The sequence below is a fragment of the Idiotropiscis lumnitzeri genome, unplaced genomic scaffold, assembly GCF_059441095.1.
Source record: "Idiotropiscis lumnitzeri isolate Australia: NSW breed Sydney's pygmy pipehorse unplaced genomic scaffold, RoL_Ilum_1.0 HiC_scaffold_26, whole genome shotgun sequence".
NCBI classification, from domain to species: Eukaryota; Metazoa; Chordata; class Actinopteri; order Syngnathiformes; family Syngnathidae; genus Idiotropiscis; species Idiotropiscis lumnitzeri.
This window is the reverse complement of record NW_028283564.1, coordinates 344971-364422: the sequence shown is the minus strand read 5'-3', so window position 1 is coordinate 364422 and position 19452 is coordinate 344971. Positions and strand designations below refer to the sequence as shown.

The following is a 19452-nucleotide window of genomic DNA, read 5'->3' as shown; positions in this document are numbered from 1 at the left end:
GGGGCATGACAGGAAATAATTGAGAACCACTGGTCTAGTCACACACCAGCTCGGGTTCATTCCCTACCAGAGAAATGACATTCCATGTCCCCAGAGCTAGGCGCTTTATGTTGCCGGGGATTGGACTGCCTTTGACTGCCTCCTAGCTCAAAGGAAACCCAAATTCTTTGGTCCCGCCCACTGGTAGTGAGCCGAAGCCCTTGTATTAAATAATAAATAAATACATAAAATAAAAAAATTAATAAATTTAAAAAACGGACCGATCCACTGCTTGGGTTAGTTTGACCCACCTTGAGATCCGTTCCCACTCAGTGACAGTGTCTACAAGCCACTGCCACCAGGCCAGTGAACCGACGTCCAGGCAGTGACAAAAAACGTGATCAAATTACATTGCTCATCATAAGGTGTTTGTGAGACGCTCTTTGTATGTTTCCTCAATTAAGACCTGTTTTCCATTGGTGTATTTGAAAAAAGTGGTGAACCTGTTAAATTCACTACAAAACGTTAAGAAGATGAAAGTAATGTTTGAAGGAATATTATTTTTCTATCGACATGCCGGCGGGCGGGCACAGATAGAGAGTGATAAAGCAGCACCTCCCGCGCGGGGCGTGCTGACGAAAAAGGCAAGCGCTCCTCCTCTCATCGCGTCCTTATTAAGACAGAAAAAAGACGCTGTTGAATTTGACCTATTCGCAGTTCGAGCAGGTGCTTAACGCTGGAGAATATCACCACTTCGAAGTTCGAACTGCTGTTGAAACGGAGAGGTACGTGTTTTTCGTTTGTTTTTATTCAAAACATGCCTCGAGTGCATTTGTTCATGGTTAGAGATAGTTGTGTGGAAAACACTATACAAAGTAGCACCATGGATGTGGGCCTACAACACTGGCCTAGCAAACATGTGCTCCTACATCGACATAATTGACGAGCTCCAGTTAAGCATTGAATAATTATAAAACGTCATGGTGCTTTTACTCATTTAAAGAACTAAACCGACGCGTATTTTCATCCGGTGGTCAGGTTTGCATTGAATGTGAGCACGAGGGACGCTAGCTTGTTGCGTTAGCTTTGCGGAGCTAACAGCTTGCACTTTTGTTATAGAACAACAGAATGCAAGTACCATGATAATTTCTGTCATTAATTTTTGTGTAAGACACGATGTTCACTGGTTAATTACATGATTCTTAAAGCAAAGGTTACTGTGAATGCAATTTTGGTAAGATTTTTGTAGTCACACTGCATAAATCTGTCTGTCTGTTGTTTAAACTTCAATATAAACTATTATGGTTGAAATCGTTAATTGGGATGGAGGGATTGATATTTTTTTAATTTATAATTTATTTTTCTTACACTGATATTGTTAAAACTCCATTTAGCCTATAGTATTAATAATTCTCAACACAAAACTGTCTTTTTTCTTTATAGAATAAACAATGCCTTCCCTGAGATGCAGGAAGTCCCCAAAGCAGGATACTATTGAACATGCAGTCAAGGGTCTGGACAAGACTGCAGAGTTAGAAGCGAAGTATATAAACTCATTTAAAGGTATGATGTTAACGCTTTTGCTAAGATATATTATTGTTTTCTGATAACCAAGCTGACATCGTTTTTTAAGTGGTTATTTTACATTAAGAGTGTCTTGAACTTTTCTTTTGTCAGTTTCAAGTTATTTCAGTGAGCGTGAAACCTGATGGTAGGAGTTCTATCTAAATTAAGGCTGTACTTGATGACGCCCTCCGGCATTTTTATACCACAATAGACCGGTGAACAAGTCCGATATTGATAGTCTAGTGTAAAGCACGTTATACGTCACAGAGATCACGTGACGCGATCCAATATGACTGTGTATACAGTGTATGTCATTGTTATGAAACTAAATAATCTTAAAGTTTTTTTTTTACGTAACCAGGTGCCATTGACATTTGTACTTTCAGTCCTAATACATACTGGCTAATGCAATGCTGGAAAATGAATTTTGGCTGGTCTGTTCCTTTAAAATCATAAAGAAGGGCTCTGCTCTATCCCTCACAAGAAGCAATGTTTCAAACCACCCTACATTAGTATAGTGGCCCAAATGAATATGATGACTCCTTATTTGTGTGCTTAAAAATATGACGAAGCTATCTTGATTTCCCTGTTAACTAGGTCGAGGAGTATTTACCAAGGCCCCTTTCAGGAAAGATGACTTTATTCTTTATTATGGAGTACAGAGGAAAATTGATAGATTCTGATAAATCTCAACGCAGGAAGATGGATGGAAGAGGCACTGTCTTTTTGGAGGTGAGGCAAAGATTGAGATGTTATCTTATTTTTGTTTTTATTTAAAAAAATAAACACATACTCATCCCATAAGTGTTAGGGGAAAAATCATTCTCTAAGCAAAAATGTATACCGTATTTTCGCACCCAAAAGACGCGCCGTGTCAAAGGGCGCAACACCTGTTGAGGCCGCTATTTCTGTCTTTGTAACATATACTGGACGCACCGCCTGACAAGACGATAGCACAGCTGCTGTTAGCATAGCATGAACTTGGCAGAGCTGCCCACACTGACACAGCCGATAGCAGCCTACTATGCCCCAATAACATGAGCAATCACCCCATTGTTGCAGCAGACGCCAAGTCTCTATTGACAATAGCTGACAATGGCTCAGGCCAATATTAGGTGCATTGGCAATAGCCTACAAAGCAACGTCAGGGGAGGGACTTGGCTGCTCACCACACTCCTTAGAGTCACGGTTTCAAAAAAAAATAAAAAACTCATCATACAAGCAAACAATGAAACATAGAAATAAGATTAACACAAACATGTATCTCTCATGCCATCAATATACCCCAAAAAAATGAAAATAATACAAAAGCCACTCAGCCTTAGCTAATTCAAGCAATGCATTCTGGGAGCAGAGACCCACAATCCCATAGCTGTTTAGAGAGATTTGCATGGCTGTTTAAAGAGATGTGCTGTTATGCTTTGGACTTTTTGTCGGTTGTCTAAACCTGGGACGTTTCTTGCTTGCAATAACATAAATGATAAGACAGACTAAAACATTGTGGACAGCTGCCCTTTGTCCAGCTTTTTCCAACACCATCACCCAAACATTATAGTCAGATGGTGTATTTGTCACGGTCGATTGTAAGCATGGACAACTCACTCTTTGCCCAGCAGGGTGTGCTAACATGCACTTCCAACAGCTCGTTGATGACAAGGGCTGATGGACGTGAGTGGTACTTTGTCCATTTAATGGACGCATCGACTGACAGGGCGCTTTGTTTGCTTATGACTGCGAAAATACGGTAATTACTTTTATTCATGCGTTGAATCTGTACAAATGAAAATATAGACCATGAAGTCTCAAAGACAAGCTGTTAATAGGGTCTGATTCCAATAGAAATTTCTTGTATGATTTGATTTAGAAGATTTAAAAATTGTGGATTTCCTATTTTTATGTTTTGTGTACACAAGATTGTCTCAAAGATTAATTTCTGACATTGATTGAATAATTGTTTTTTTTTTTTTTAAATCTATTTTAAGTGTTGATGCCGCTCAAGAAGATGGCAGTCTGGGAAGACTGGTTAATGATGACCACATGCACCCCAACTGTAAAATGAAGAAGAAGACAACAGAGGACAGACCACACCTCTGTCTGTTTGCGCTCCGAGACATTGATGTTGGCGAAGAAATAACTTAAGACTATGGACCAGCTGGCCTTGGAGAACACAGGTTTGTAAGATGCATCTTTAAGTACAATAACAGAGCCCACTTGTGGTGTTCTGGTGATGTAGTTTCCAATTAGTTTGGCAATCTAATAAATGTATGTTGAGGTTTCTATGGAAGTTGAACATGCTGACTGACTGGGGGAGTTCTCCATTGTCCACTATCTGTAATTCAAATTTGTGGGTCTGAGTCAAAGTTTGGCTCTTCAGGAACAACGAACTGGTCAGGGAGTGACAGTATTACAAAGTTCTGCGTTACTCTTTTCTGGGCGGTGGCCCTGTTAGGCCATCATATGCCATATTGCAAATATCCCCATTGTGGGACTAATTAAGGACATCTTTATGTTGTGGTTTCCCTACCAGAACCAGCACCAACCCTGTATATTCATGATATAAAACACTGTTTCAATTTGATATTTAGCCTTTCTATACTGTAAAAATAGAAGACCCCAGGCTTTCCTGCGCCCCCTTGCCCAATTGGTGGTGTTCAGGAGACAACCTGGGACTGAAATATCAGTCACAACCAGTGTTGTTTTCGTCACTGATGACTATGACGAAAATACTTCGTTAACGCCCCTTTTTTAATGACGATGACAAGCTAAACGAGGTTCTTTTATGACGAAAACATGACGTGATGTACATGAATTTTTTTCGTTGACGAGACAAAATTGTTAGCATGTGGTTCATAAATTATTTTATGTTGCTTTTAGTGAAATAAAGCCACAACAGTTGCCCAACAAAATGTTTTGCTTCTCTGCTTATTTTGGAGCAGTGAGCATTGATTCCACTGTTGCCACTTTTTTCTGTTTGTAATGAAGAATCCTTTGTAGTCCATCCAAAAGTCTTGGGGTGGGTCTTGGGTGGAAACCTTGAATGCCTTGTTTTAACTCAAATGGACTTAAACCCATCCATCCATCCATCCGTTATCTGTACCGCTTCTCCTCACTAGGGTCGCGGGGGGTGTTGGAGCCGATCCCAGCTGTCTTCGGCAGTAGGCGAGGTACACCCTTGAATTGGTGTCCAGCCAATCGCAGGGCATACATAGACGAACAACCATCCACGCTCACACTCATGCCTAGGGGCAATTAGAGTGTCCAAGCAACTTGCCATGCATGTTTTAAGAATATGGGAGGAAACCGAATTACCCAGAGGAAACCCACGCAGGAAGGCCGGAGCCAGAATCGTACCTACGACCTCAATATTGTGAGGCCATCCTGCTAACCAGTTGGGCCACCGTGCCGCTTGGACTAAAACCTTTGTGAATAAATTGACGAAAACTAGGGTAAAACTTTTTTTGCGTTTCCGTCGATTAAAACTGGACTAAAACCCTTTTTTTAGTTTTCGTTGACTAAAACTGGACTAAAACTATAACGAATTGGGATGACTAAATGTGATGTAAACAAATCAGCACTTTGTCCAAATGACTTGGACAAAATCTAAAATGCCTGCCAAAAACAACACTGGTCACAACACGTGTCTACAGAAGATTAATTGGCATGGGCGAAATTAATTAGTTTTATTTCATTCATGAGCTTATGTTTTGTTTTGGGTGGCTAAGGCTTAAAATGTGTAAAAATCTAATCCAACCTCAAATATAATTAATTCAATAAATTTATGATGCTACTAAAACATCGAAGCAGCCTCCTCCAGGCTTTACAGACTCAGAAATGGAGGTATGCGTATCGTGTACTCATCCTGTCGTGTCTCGAGATGTTAAAATTGCAGTTAGATAGACGTGTGCTGATTAGACAAGACTTCTAATATATCTGGTGTCACAGGATATTTGTCAGTGAATGTGTATGTCTGGTTTGAGGCTCACTCAGCTTTTTCTTGTGTTGTGGGGTCCAGTTGAGTTGAATTGCGTGTCAGGTATGTTGGCCATCTGACACCCAACTGTCAGGTTTGTGTTTGTGGGGACCCCGTAGAGCCATTTTTATTGTTGACATAAATCATAGCTAATCATCTTTTCCTTCATTATCATATGAAATACAGTTAGGAGTTGTATGTGCCTTTACTATGTTATAATCTTAGAACCTACCAGCCACTACAGGTGTCCGACAAGAAGACTTTTGGCTGTCCTGTGCTCCATTGCGCCCCTGGTGGCGTTCAAAAGACAACCTGTGACTGAAATATCAGTCACAACATATCTCTACTGAAGATTAATTGTCATGCGCTAAAGTAATTGGTTTTGTTTCATTCGTGAACTTGTTAGTTTTTGTTTTGGGTGGCCAAAGCCTAAAATGTGTAAAATTCTGATCCATTTTCTTTTTTTAATTCATTAAATTAATATTCAACTTGTTCATTAGGATGGAGGACAACCGACAATGACTGAATCGGCTGAGGTTGATGCCACCAGAACATCGAAGCAGCCTTCTCAAGTTTTGACAGACTCTGAAAAGGAGGTATGCGTATCATGTGGTCATCCTGTCGTGTCTTGAGATGTTAAAATTACAGTTAGATAGACCTGTGCTGGTTGGACAAGTTTTCTAATATATCTGGACATAAATCGTAGCTAATAATATTTTCCCTCATCATCATATGATATACAGTTATGCCTAGTATATGTCTTTACTATGTTACAATCTAAGAACCTACCAGCCACTACAGTTCTCTCATTGGGAGACTTAAGCTTTCGTCAGGTTGTCGACTGCTGCATTGCCCTCTTATTGGCTTTAAGTACACAACCTGTAACTGAATTATCTGTCAGAACAGAACCTATGTGTCTACAGCAGGTGATTTGGCATGTGGATTCTTCAGATTTTTAGAAAATAGGTAAAATTGTGATCAAAAGTTTAAAATGTCTAAAATTCTGGTATAGTTTGCAATAGTATATCTATTAAATCATTTCAAAACTTCTTAACAAGGATGGAGAACATTGGCTGTGACCGAATTGGTTGAGGTTTAGATTACCAGGACCATTGAGCAGCCTCCTCGGGATCTACAAATTTAGGAATGAAGATATGCATCCCATGTTACAATCCTGTTATGGCCCGAGGTTTTGAAGTTGCAGTTACATATTGGGCTGGGCGATATGGCTGATAAGTACATAGCGATATAAGTATTTCATATGGGTCCATCGATGCACATTGAATTCTTTTTTTATATTATTTTATTTATTATCGTTTTTATTTTCCAATATTTTCACTGCCCTGTTAAAAAAACATTTAATGTAGTTTTCCTCCCGGGAGCTTTTTGTTACGGTCAATTAATTTTGTTATTACATTATTTTGTCATATCATTCATCAATATTTTAGTTTTTTTTTTTTTTTTCAAATAGAATTAAGACCTTTTTCTGTGCAGATTCCTCTGGGGATTAAGTATTTAATGGGTTCTCAATTTTCTCTTGGACTCTGATGCAACCCAGTCTCCTCCCTTGGACAAAAAATATGGGCTGAATCTTCCTTGGAATAACGACACAGATTCTGACGAATCATTGTCAAATCCTGCCCCTGAACTTTGCGCCTCAGACCCAGACCATATTACTATCCCAAGGCTCAGGAGGACCAAAAGTATACAGGTAAACAACCCATATAGATTTCAGGGAATCTTACAAGCAAATTGCATATATTTTATTGGTCTCCTGCCTTCTATCCTTTATATTTCGTTGTTGTTGTTTTTTAGATTAAAAAAACAGGCTGACTTTGGAATGGATAAGCATTATTACTCCAACTCAGATGACAGTGGAGATGAATATATTCCGGATACAAGTGAGGCCTCTGATTCAGACGGAAGTGAATCTTTGAAAATTGTGGACCCTCTCTTGAAGTCTAAGAATGCCTTCAGAGATTTTTCTCCCACACCACGAATCTCAAAAGCCACCTCAACGCAGGTTGTTAATCAAGGGCGTTCACCCGTTCGGAGGAGTAGCAGCACTGGTGTGATTCTTGAATTCTATGGCTCTTCAAATATTTGTGCAGTTTAACACAAATCATCCAAAATAGAATTCAAGCACATCTGTGACAGAAATTCAAATTCAGAAGTCAAAGAGAGAGAACAAAAAAAAAAATCTAATGCTGCGCTTCTTCCGAAGACATATACTGTAAACATTAAATGTATGTTAGGACAATCTTGAAAAAAGTATTAGAACACCCTTTACTTTTATTTCTTGTTAATTTTATTAACCAAAATATGTCCATTTTTATTACAGATTAATGAATACAAAATTAAAACTCTAATCAGCTACTTTTTAATCGTTATATTTGTATAAACAAATGTTATACATCTGTGTGTTAACTTATACAAGAAATGACGGAAAAGCAAGGGTGGTTTAGTATTTTTTTATCGTATATAGTCTGTATAATATCTTTAACCTATGCTGATGCTGTTTAATACTGATTTAAATAATAATAATAATGTCATAATCTGTTGGTTTTACATGAACAAAACCTTTCAAGCACTTTTTAAAATTCTAAATACTACCTCTTGTCAGTAAGTTGGTTCACAGCACTGCCTTGGAGTGAAAGTGTGTAGTGCTGAGACAGTCGGTATGTGCTGAGTCGTCTGACGTTTGTGTGACTGGTACCCAGGAAGGTAGCAAAACCAGGCAGTGTGTATGTCGTACCCAGGAAGGCAGAGAAACCAAGCAATATGTATGTGGTACCCACGAAGGCAGAGAAACTAAGCAGTGTGTATGTGGTACCCGGGAAGGTAGCAAAACCAGGGAGTGTGCATAGATACAGACCCCAAAAGTGATTAAAACCAAATAAAGTCCCCAGAAGATCATCTGTAGTCAGGTGAAGGACCCTGTACTTTGTTCAACTCATTTACTCCCTTAGACGTACAAAGACGTCTTTTAATGCAATGGCGCCCTCTACCAAAGACGTATAAGTACGTTTCCTGTCTTTTTTACGTCATAGTGTACATAAGGGTCTGATGCAACCTCTGACTGAGAATCAGCCATGTCCGCATTGTGAATCATGTAAAAATCACCCAGCAGGGGGCAGAGGTGCAAAAGATCCGCCTTGAATCTGCGCCAGAGGTACAAATGGGGGGCGGGATCCTGGGGTAGACTTATAAGTGTGGAGAGCAGCGTGGGTAGCAGCAGCATCGGCAGCACTAGCAGCAGTCGCATTAGTAGCGTTAGCAATGAAATCCTCCAAGCAAATGACGATCGAGGAATGCTTTTTTGTAAAAAAAAGCTTCCTAAAAGCATCAAGGCGATGGAGACGCTTTGGTTGAGAGGATGACGCTTTGTCGTCGTCACAACAAACAGGCGTTTAAAGAGGGTGCGCGTGCCTTGCGGCCTGCATCGCCTGCCTTCGGACAATAGCCAAAGCAGCTGAGAGTCCTCACCAGATCCCCCCGAACGAGGAGGTAAGCGCTCGCAAGTTACCATTGAACATGTGGTTTTACCCCTCATGCTTTTATTGTACATATCATGCATCTTGCGGGCAGAAAATGTCGCATAAATGTGCAGTTAGACGCAAGCGTATCTCCTCCCCGACGAGGAAACAACAATACTGAATGGTGTGGTAATCATGCATACTTTCTAAAATTCACAGATTGTGCATCCCGCGGCAAGAAAGTTCCTCCTCGTCTTGTTGGTGTAAAGAAAGGTAAATTATAATATGAAACTTCACACGCCAGCAATAAAATGCAGCAATAAATATATATTTCCAATTGTTTATATTTCTGTAATTTACAGGTTGTGCATCAGGAAGCAGTGGTTCCGGATGGCGTCACACTGGATGGCAACCGAGGAAAATCGACTTTACAGCAACCCCTGGACCACTGAATGCCGCTGCCCATTTGGAGTCTGAGGAGCCAGCTGATTTCCTGCAGCTGTTTCTCACGGATGAGCTTCTGCAGCACATCGCGGATGCCAGCAATCACTTCCCAGACAATTATTTTCACACAAACCCCAGTGGACAAACACAAGCTCGCCTATTTTCCACGGACCAGCAAAGCCAGACTACAACGAAAGTGTCGGGTCTGTTTGCGCAAAGGCAAACGGAGTGAAACAAGAATGTGGTGTGAACTATGTTGTGTGCCCTTGCATCAAGGCAACTGTTTTATTTTATATCACACAAAAAAAAAGTATGTATGACACTGATGTATTTCATTTTTGTACATAGTTCAACAGTTCAGTCGTTTAGTGTTATGTGCAAATAAATTTATTTTATCAAAAACATATTTTTTGTGCTTTTTTTTGTTATTTTATAGAAGGCATGCATTATTTAGATGTTAGAGGTGTCATAAAAGCCATAAATAATAGTGTCAAAGTTCAAATTATGGTCAAAATGCATCAGTTTACAAAAAGCTCATTTTCTCAGTTTTTTCCCCAGGGATTGGAGTTTTCATGAAATTTAGCTATTTTCAAATGCCGATTGTTCAAGAATGGAAAAAGATAGGAACAAACATTTTTTTTCTGTTGAAAGAAGAGAGTCTCATCTTTCTTCGGGTGTGCTCCATGTCTATATAGCATTAGAATACAATATTCTGTGGGCCTTGCAATATTAGTCAAAACCCAGGAAAACTCTGGGATTGAGTGGGTTGCTCCAGTGAAAATGGCTGGTATTTAATGAGTTAAGACTGGTTAGGACATCCGGCTCGCAGTCCCAAGGTTCAGGGTTCGATCCCGGGACCCAGCTTTCCTGTGTGGAGGTTGCATTTGTGAGTGAGTTTGAGCGCAGATGGTTGTTCGTCTTTGCGTGCCCTGCGATTGGCTGGCAACCACTTCAGGGTGTGCCCCGCCTACTGCCCGTTGACAGCTGGGTAGGCTCCAGCACGCTATCCTTGTGAGAATAAGCGGATTGGATATTACATGTATGTGTTTATGCCCTAGGCCAGGCGAGGGCAAACTACGGCCCGGGGGCCACATGCGGCCCGTTAAAAGTTTTAATCCGGGCCGCCGAACTTGAAAAAAATTTAATGAATAAACCTTGTTAATGTTTTATTTTCTAAACACTGTGGTTTTCAAAGACAAATATTATTGTTGGAATGCTTTTATTCACTTTCATATAAAATTAAATGTATTTTTTTTCTCAGATGAGGTGAGGTTTCCAAAACACTCCATCCATCTGCTCCTGGTCCGGCCCCTCTGTCATATTTTAGAACCCATTGTGGTCCTCCAATCAAAAAGTTTGCCCGCCCCTGCCCTAGGCTTTGTGTCTTTGCTTGGTTGACTGTGTAATGAGTGTATGAATGCATTTCTTTCTACCAGACACCTTGGACTTCCCATGGCAGATTAATAATCTATTTTATCTATCCATCAGGGTCACGAATGTCATTTGATGAGTAGAGAATTTAGAGTCTCCAATTAACCTAATATACATGGATTTGCGCATGGAAACCTGAGAAAAAGCCCTTAGTCCTACTTTTCCATCTGAACCACTTTATCCTCACGAGGGTCACAGCCGTGACATCCCAGCTGACTTCAGAAAGTAAGTGGGCGACGACTCATGATCTCTTGGTTGAATAATATTGTTAGGGGCTCAAAATGGCCCTCTACAATAAAATGGCAGAAGAATATTACATACTCTCTGGCAGAAGAATATTGCGTTTTTTTGTTTTGTCCAATTAACTTAAATAAAACTTGGGAAAATTTAATGATTCCATGTAAACCAGCTGGTCTTCCCCATACCAAGCCCTGGCTAAAACTGACTGAAAAATGCATGATGTGTGCCTTTTAAACTCCTCGGCCCATCCACTATGCCAGGGATGGGCAAACTTTTTGATTGGGAGGGGGGGGGGCACAATGAGTCCTAAAATACATTTAATTTTAAACGAAAGTGAACAAAAGCATTACAACAATATATATGTCTTTGAAAAACCACAGTATTTAGAAAATAAACCATTAACAAGGCTTATTCATTTAATTTTTTTCAAGTTTGGGGGGCTGGATTGAAACGTTTAACGGGCCACAAGTGGCCCCCGGGCCGTAGTTTGCCCAAGTGCCCTAAGCCAATTGATTCTAAAAAATAACAGTTTTCTTCATCAAAACAACATTTTATGATCAACATAAATGTTAGTGAGTACATAAAGGTATACTCATTCGATCTATCATAACCCCATGCACTTAGACTGTACAAAAAAAAGAAAATTTTTATTTTAAAACCTAGTATTTCGCCATGACGTCACACGCTAGCGTCAAGTGCTTGGCGCTAAAAACCCGGAAGTAACAGCGGCGCTCGGTTTGAAAGTGGAGAGTTGTGCATGGTAGGCGAATTCGGGAGAAATGTTTGTTGAACACGAGGACTGTGGCGTAGAAGATGGTTTAACAGCGATCTAGTGCGCACCCAACCGTGATGGCTGACCAACGAAATAAATGTGGACCGACGGAGTGGACTGACAGGACGTGGAAAACAGGTGTGTGGCATGTGTGCGTGTGCACGAATGTGGGAGCGCGTTCACTATGGTGGCAGCGATCGCAAAGCAGCAGCACCACTCCTTGACAAAAGTATTGTACTTTCTCTGATGTTTTGGGTTTGCTCTGCTTTGGGGTTTGTAGTTCTGGCCACGCAAAAGTAACAAAGCAAGTTCTTGGATGTCTGCTTTTTTCTTGAACTGTTAATTGGTTAACATCGTGGCTCTTATTTTTATCTAATGTATGGAGTTTGGTGGCTATCTATATGCACAACTATATTAGTTGCACTTGAAATTGCATACAGAAAATTAGTATAAATAGGTTACGCTATAAAGTATAACAATATTAACAATCGTTATTGTTGTTACTGTTTATTTATTTTATTTTGCAATAACTGTGCTCCAAGCTTAGCTGTTGTGCCAGCTGCCAAGTAAAAATATGTAATCTCACTCAATAATAGGAATAAATACTTAACTAACATCTCAATTTTTCGGGTTGGGCTGTGGGGGAGGGGAGGGTGGCTGCCTGACATAAAGCAGACTGTCCTGCACATGCGCAGACCAGCCGAGTGTGTGAAGTGTGCGTAAGTGCAGTACCGGGACCGACCACTAGACAGCGATCCTGAGTAATTTTTCCGCACACACATTTCTAGCACACTCGTCTTGTTTTTGTGACCTTCCTGGGAAGCCCTGAAACTTTGACAGGACCTCCCCCTGAGCTTCTTATCACTGAATTCAATGCTCTTTTTTGTGGGGCCCAGATTTTTGGTCCCCACAAAAATTTTGGTCCCCTACAGTGGGTGTGCTGTCCGATGTTGGTCCCCAACATGTAGCTTATACAAACACACACACACCCCCCTACTTGTTTTTGTGACATTGTTGGGCCACCTGAGCAAAACTCACATTGTGGGAACCACCCTTTCTAGTGGTTGTACAGCTCTGAAAAAAATCAGGCAGTGTCCAGGAATTTAGTTAAACACAAAAACCACTTCAAATTACCAATTAATGACCTGGAGGTCAAATGAGTGACTCAAGTGCATGTAATTCAGTCACTGTAGCCCAAAGATTCTCTGGGCCAGTGGATGAACCATTATTCGTCTTGGACAGCATTGAAGCAGGCCGTAGCCTGGTTTCTAAAGCTGAAAGACTTACTGACAGAGTAAAGGAAAATAGAAAGGAGTTAATCACATTAGGTGAAGAAGGCAAGATGAATTTATTCAAGAGAACTGTCAAAGGAAAGTATTTGACCTGCGACGACTTGGATAAAGCAGAAAGAGAACTTGTGAAATACTGTCAAAGGCGAAGTTTCAAAAAAGATTTAGCCATATTTGAAAAACAAAAAAGGGTGAAGAAAAGTAGCCCACTTTACAAGTTCAATATAGTATTTCAAGATGGTGTCATGAGGGTTGGTGGACAGTTGAGCCACGCAGCCATGCCTGAAACAGCAAAACAGCAAGCCATCTTGCCAAGGATTCACATAACACAAAGCTAGTCCTGAGATACATTCATGAGATTACAGCTCACGCTGGAAGGAACCACATGATGGCTAATCTGCATCAACAGTTTTGGATACCTCGAGCTGCTAGAGTCATCAGAAGAGTGCTACCTGACGATCCGCCTTTCAAGAGAATTGGCGTTGATTATTTTGGTCCATTCTAAGTAAGTAGGGTTAGAGGACAAGTAAAGAGATACGGCGTGATTTTTACATGTCTCGCTGTACGAGCCGTACATCTGGAAATTGCATCTTCACGTGACACAGATGCTTGTCTCAACGCAATCCGAAGATTTCTTGTCAGAAGAGGACAAGTGAGAGAGATGTATTCTGATAACGGAACCAACTTTAGATCAGCTGACAGTGAAATGAAGAAATCAATCAAAGAATGGAACACTAAGTAAATCAAGAAACACTTGCTGCAAAAAGGTATTCAGTGGCATAGCAATCCCCCAGCAGGTTCCCACCACGGAGGAAGCTGTGAGCGACTTATTTGGTCTGTGAGAAAAATCCTGAATGTCACTGTAAAAGAACAAATTTCGGGTGAAGAAAGTCAATATACCTTGCTTGGTGAGGCTGAAGCAGTTATAAACAGCAGGCCTATCACAAGGACATCTTCCGACCTCAACGACTTGGAAGCACTCACACCCAACACTCTGTTGTGGCTGAAGGTCAAACCCGAGTTACCTCCTGGAGTCTTCTGTAAAGACGACCAATACGCCCCAATACGTACCTCTGGGAATGAGCTGGTCAGCTCTTTAAAGAGTATTATGTAAGTTGAAATACATTAATCCATTTTTCTTTTTTGGACCATCTTTAACTGTGTAGTGTGTAATGTCTAAAATACAAAATGATCAGATTTTAGGGTGCAGTTGACGACTGTGGCACAGGTCCTCGCTCTACAAGTGCTAATAGTCTTCGGCAAAGAGAAAAATCTGCCATAAGGTACAGAAAACATTGGCATCAGAGTAAATGGATGCATGTTTTTGCAATGTGCGAGGAAACTGGCGAACTCAGAGAAAACTACGCAGGCTTGGGAGAACATGCAAACTCTACACAGGAAGGCCGGAGCCGGAATCGATCCCACAACCTCTGCATTGTGAGACCATCGTGCTCACAAGTCGCCCACCGTGGCGGCCGTCCATTATGAATGCCATCCCACCATCCATTATCTGTACGGCTTCTCCTCACAAGGGTTGCGGGGGGTGCTGGAGCCTATCCCAGCTATCTTGGGGCAGTAGGTGGGGTACACCCTAAACTGGTTGCCAGCCAATCGCAGGTCACACAAAGACAAACAACCATCCGCGCTCACACTCACACCAATTTAGGGTGTCCAAACAACCTGCCATGCATGTGTTTGGAATGTGGGAGGAAACCGGAGAACCCACGCAGGCGTGTGGGAAACATGCAAACTCCAAACAGGAAAGCCGGAATCAATCCCGCGACCTCTGCATTGTGAGACCATCGTGCTAACAAGTCGCCCACCATGCATCCCTGCTAAATAAATGATTAATTTTTACATTTTAGTATTTGTAAGCGATCTTGTGTTCATGACAGCATTTTCAACAGTGTGGGTGTTTGTATGAAAGCATTTCACTCGTGTATGGGCATGAGCATGTTTCAGTTGTATTTATGAATAACAATAATTTCACAATTGTGCCTGAGCGCCTTTCACTGGTGTGTATGAGAATGTTTCACCTATGTGTATGAGCGCATTTGACGAGTGTATGAGCAACAACTATTTCACTAGTGTGTATGAGAGCGTTTCACTCGTATGTATGATAGCGTTTCATAAGTATGCATGAGCAACAACAATTTCACTGGTGTGTAAGAGTGCATTTCAGAAGTGTGAAGCGATTCCTGACTTTTGTCCCCAACGGCACCTCATACTCCCCATCTCCCGCTCACTTCTCCTGACCCCATGAGCCATCCCCGTTGCTACTACATGGAGATTTGATGTGTTTTTTTGTTATTAGCTTCTTCAACATCTCTTCTGATTCTCATCTCTTCTCTGGCGCTCGTCTCCGCCTGTCTGATTTGAAGTCGACCTCAGAATTTGCACTATTTTGACATGACTTCTGTGGTAATCACTACTGACATATTGTGTCATTTGCTCAATAATACATTAAAATTATAATAAATAATAAAAATGGGTCCGGTGCCGAGCTCTGGCTTCATATCTTTAAAAGTGGTCTTCTCAAATCTGTTACTAATGGCCTCTAAATCGGTTGTGGTAGAGAAGGGGCAAATTAGACCTTATGGCATCTTAATTTGGTCAAGTCTTGTACCCATTTTCAAGGCCAGCGACTATTGCTTTAGCTATATACAAGAAAAGGATTACTCTGAATATACACAACAACAAATCCCAGATGTCCATCCCAAATGTTGTTTCAAAATAATCCAGTTCAGATGATAAACAAATGTATTGGTATGTTGAGGTCATTATTTCAAATCAAAATATACACTTCTTTTTCAGACAATGGGGAGGATCGAAGAAGTGGAAAAGTTGCAGGAGTAACTTCAAAACAATGCAAAGAGACAGAATCTGGAAGAATGTCAAGTTTGTCCATGTTTATATTTCTGGAATTTAGTGGGCGTGCATCTCGAAATGTTTGGGGATGGTTCGGGCTGCCAGACAAGACTTTCACTGCGAGCGCTGGACCACTGGATGCTGCGGCAAACAGCGGACTTCTTGCAGCTATTTATTACCAACAAGCTACTCCTGCACATCAATGATGCGGATGGCACAGACTGCTTTGCAGACAATTATTTTGAGGCAAAACCAAGAGGTCTGTAAGCACTCTGAAAACAAAGTAAAATATTTGACACCCACGGCAAAGAAAGCCATGCTACAGCATAGGGCTGGGCGATAAACCGAAAATTTACCGTTACCGAAATTTATTACAATGACCGAAATCATTTTGCCCATGTCGGTAAATTCGATGAATAAAAAAAGAAAAGCCTTTTGTCTGCGGCAATGTTCATGCCCCTTTAAGACCGCTACAGCGCCTCTAGTCATGTGACTCCACCCGTCTGTCGCTCTCGTTGCTGGCGATTCAAATCCAGAAGCTTTCTCACCACCCACAACACAACCATGCTGTGCTGAAAGTTCAAAGTGAGAAGCAAGGTTCGACAAGTGACAACAGCCCATGAACGGAGGCGACACCATACGAGAGAACGTCTCAGAGGTGGACGCGATAGCCTAGCACATAGCTAAAGATAAAGCTCCTCTAGTTACGTGGCGCGCACAGGATTTAAACGCTTCACGAAAGCCGTATTTCCCGATATGGACTACATCGGGCCGGGAGCTTAGACATGTCAAGCATTTTGCATCTACATCCGACTTGTGGTCGGGTCGCAACATGGATCCCTGATTGAGCCTAACTGTGCATTACATAGATGACAAGTGGCGACTGCGCAGCAGAGTACTCGAGACGGCACATTTTCCCCGATAATACCCACTTGTTTATTTGGCTTGCATTGACATTTTCTTTCATTTTATTTCGCGTTTTTTTATTTGCCATTATTTACATCATGAGAGCATCTTGGCGCAATCTATTTGCAGAAAAAGATTTCGCAAGAGGTACCATTTTTCTTTGTGACATTGTTCAAGTCATGCAAAGCAAGCTCAGGGTTCGCGGTTAACCGCTTCCCGATTGCCCGGGGCAAGTGAAATTTGGCCACGGGCAAGGTAAAATTATGGGCAACTTGCCCGACCGGGCAAGCATTTTTTAAAGCAGCCAAATATCTTTAATTTTGACGAAAACGGTGGTGTGATCTGTTTGTGTGCACTGTATGGTGATGGTTTAACCCAGACAACCCCTTATGTTTTGGTATGGTCCATTGTCCTTATCGGGGGTAATGGGCGGGCGCTACGGGGATCAGTTAGTTCAGTGAATGTCGAGTTAAAGTGGACGTCAATAAATCCCGCAGTATTGGAACTCGCTGTCGTAGCATCCTCATTTGAAGTTTGAAAAACACAACAAAAACCTACGATATTTTGGCCGAAAATTGACAGCCGGAAGTTTTCTTACCTTCTGCGCATGTTTACGAGTGGCGACGAGTTCGTTCAAATCCGAACATTTCGGATTCCTCTGACATGACTAAAATAGCTCGAATATTTTTAAGTAGACAATTCAGTTGTGAGTAAGGAAGGGAGTAATATTTGATTATTGGCTGTTAATTCATTAGCTCCATGATGTGACCTGACATAGTGTCAGTGACTGTGTTCTGTTTATGCTATGAAACTTATGGAGGCAGCACCACAGGCACTGGTCTTAAAGGAATACACAAATTTGCCACACTCATAATTTACTCATGTGATTCCTCAATTAATACGCTCTCCTGGACTTAAAATTGATCATCTGGATTGCTGTAATATCATTTTCCCAATTTAACATGCAGATTTGTTAATTATTAAAACTACAATTAACATTTTCAATAACTGCACAGGATGATACATTTGCTCTTGTGAGTAGGGTTTCATGGTTGATGATGAAAACAAGATTAATTTATGCTTATCAGATTATATGTTTATTTACATTTGTGGCGCACATTTTACAACCATAAACATTTTATTCTTAGAGAAAAAAAATTGTCACTTGCCCAAGTCGGGCAAGTAATTTGGCCACTCGGGCAAGGCAAATTTTAGTGGCACTTGCCCTATGGGCAAGCAGTTTTTAAAGTTAACCGCGAACCCTGCAAGCTATTTGGAATGTTCATACAAATGATTTTTGTACTTTTATTTTTCATTGAAAGTAAAGTGTACCAGTTGGTCAATAAAAAAAACAGTCAATATGCAATTCCTGCATTTATTTTGATTTTAGTCCACGTGGGAATTTATTGTGCATTTATCGTTATCGAGGTAAAATTGCTCGATTTCTCGCGATATTGATTTGAGGTCATATCGCCCAGCCCTTCTACAGCATGTATACAGTGTGAGACGTGTTGTGTTCACTTGCTCCAAGGCAATTGTTTTTAAGTGTATACCACATACCCAACGAATTGTGTAATTTGTATGGCGGGGTGTACACATGCGTTGCAAAAACACATGCACACACTGTCACTCACGCACTTCCGTATATAGTTTATTTCAGCACCTTTTGTCATGCTGTTTTTATTTTATAGAAGGAAAGCATTATTTTGATGTCTGAGCTGTCACAAAAGAAAAAATAGAACTGTTGAAGTCAAGTCAAGCTTGTGCTTGAAATGTTTGTTCTTAGTTTCTCAGTTTTTCGTGAGCAATGGGAATTCAGTTATATTCAAACGCTGTCAGGTAAAGGCTCCATATTTTTATAGCATTATAGCACACTATTCTGTGGGCGCTAGAATTGAAGGGTTTGCGTTAGTAAAAATAGGTGGGATTAAATGAGCTGAAGTGTATCTCTTGAGTGCTCCTTAAATATTTGCCTGTGTTGGTATATTTTATTTTGGTCGTGTCATGTTTATTCTTACGCTGAAAGAGACATGAGGTGTTCGAAAAAAATAAATGATTTTTTTTTTCCCGGTCAAAACTACCAATGGTGTCTGTTTTTTTTCCCTCCGTGAAATGTACGAGTTATCACTTTGACGCGCATGATGTCACGTGGCTGGAGGACTGGAAACTTGCACGAACAACATTTACGTTGAAATGTAACAATGACACATATATCGACATCTAACAAACATGCATGGGCATCTAACATTGACACTTACATTGATGTCTATAACATAAACCATTACAATCACATCTAACAAACACGGACATCTAACAGACACATCGACATCCATCATAAACATTTACATAGACATCGACATCTAACCAACCTCTACATAGACATCTTACACACATCGACATCTAACAAACATTTACATAGACATCTAACATAAACACATCTAATATAGACACATAGATTGACATCTAACATCGACACATTGAGATCTAACATAGACATACATTGACATCTAA

At 40.8% G+C, this 19452-nt stretch overlaps 1 long non-coding RNA gene across 2 annotated transcripts; it reads left to right on the top strand.

Annotated features, from left to right (window-relative positions):
• Window positions 1-620: 620 nt before the first annotated feature.
• On the top strand, window positions 621-7460 carry LOC148315989 (uncharacterized). 2 transcript variants are annotated; one of them, XR_015840461.1, is made up of 7 exons: window positions 621-764; window positions 1423-1542; window positions 2143-2277; window positions 3528-3716; window positions 6016-6111; window positions 7074-7226; window positions 7331-7460. It is a non-coding gene; the product is annotated as an uncharacterized LOC148315989 (long non-coding RNA). The 2 variants fall into 2 exon arrangements; XR_015840462.1 differs by having other exon boundaries at window positions 7010-7226.
• The last annotated feature ends 11992 nt before the right edge of the window (window positions 7461-19452 follow it).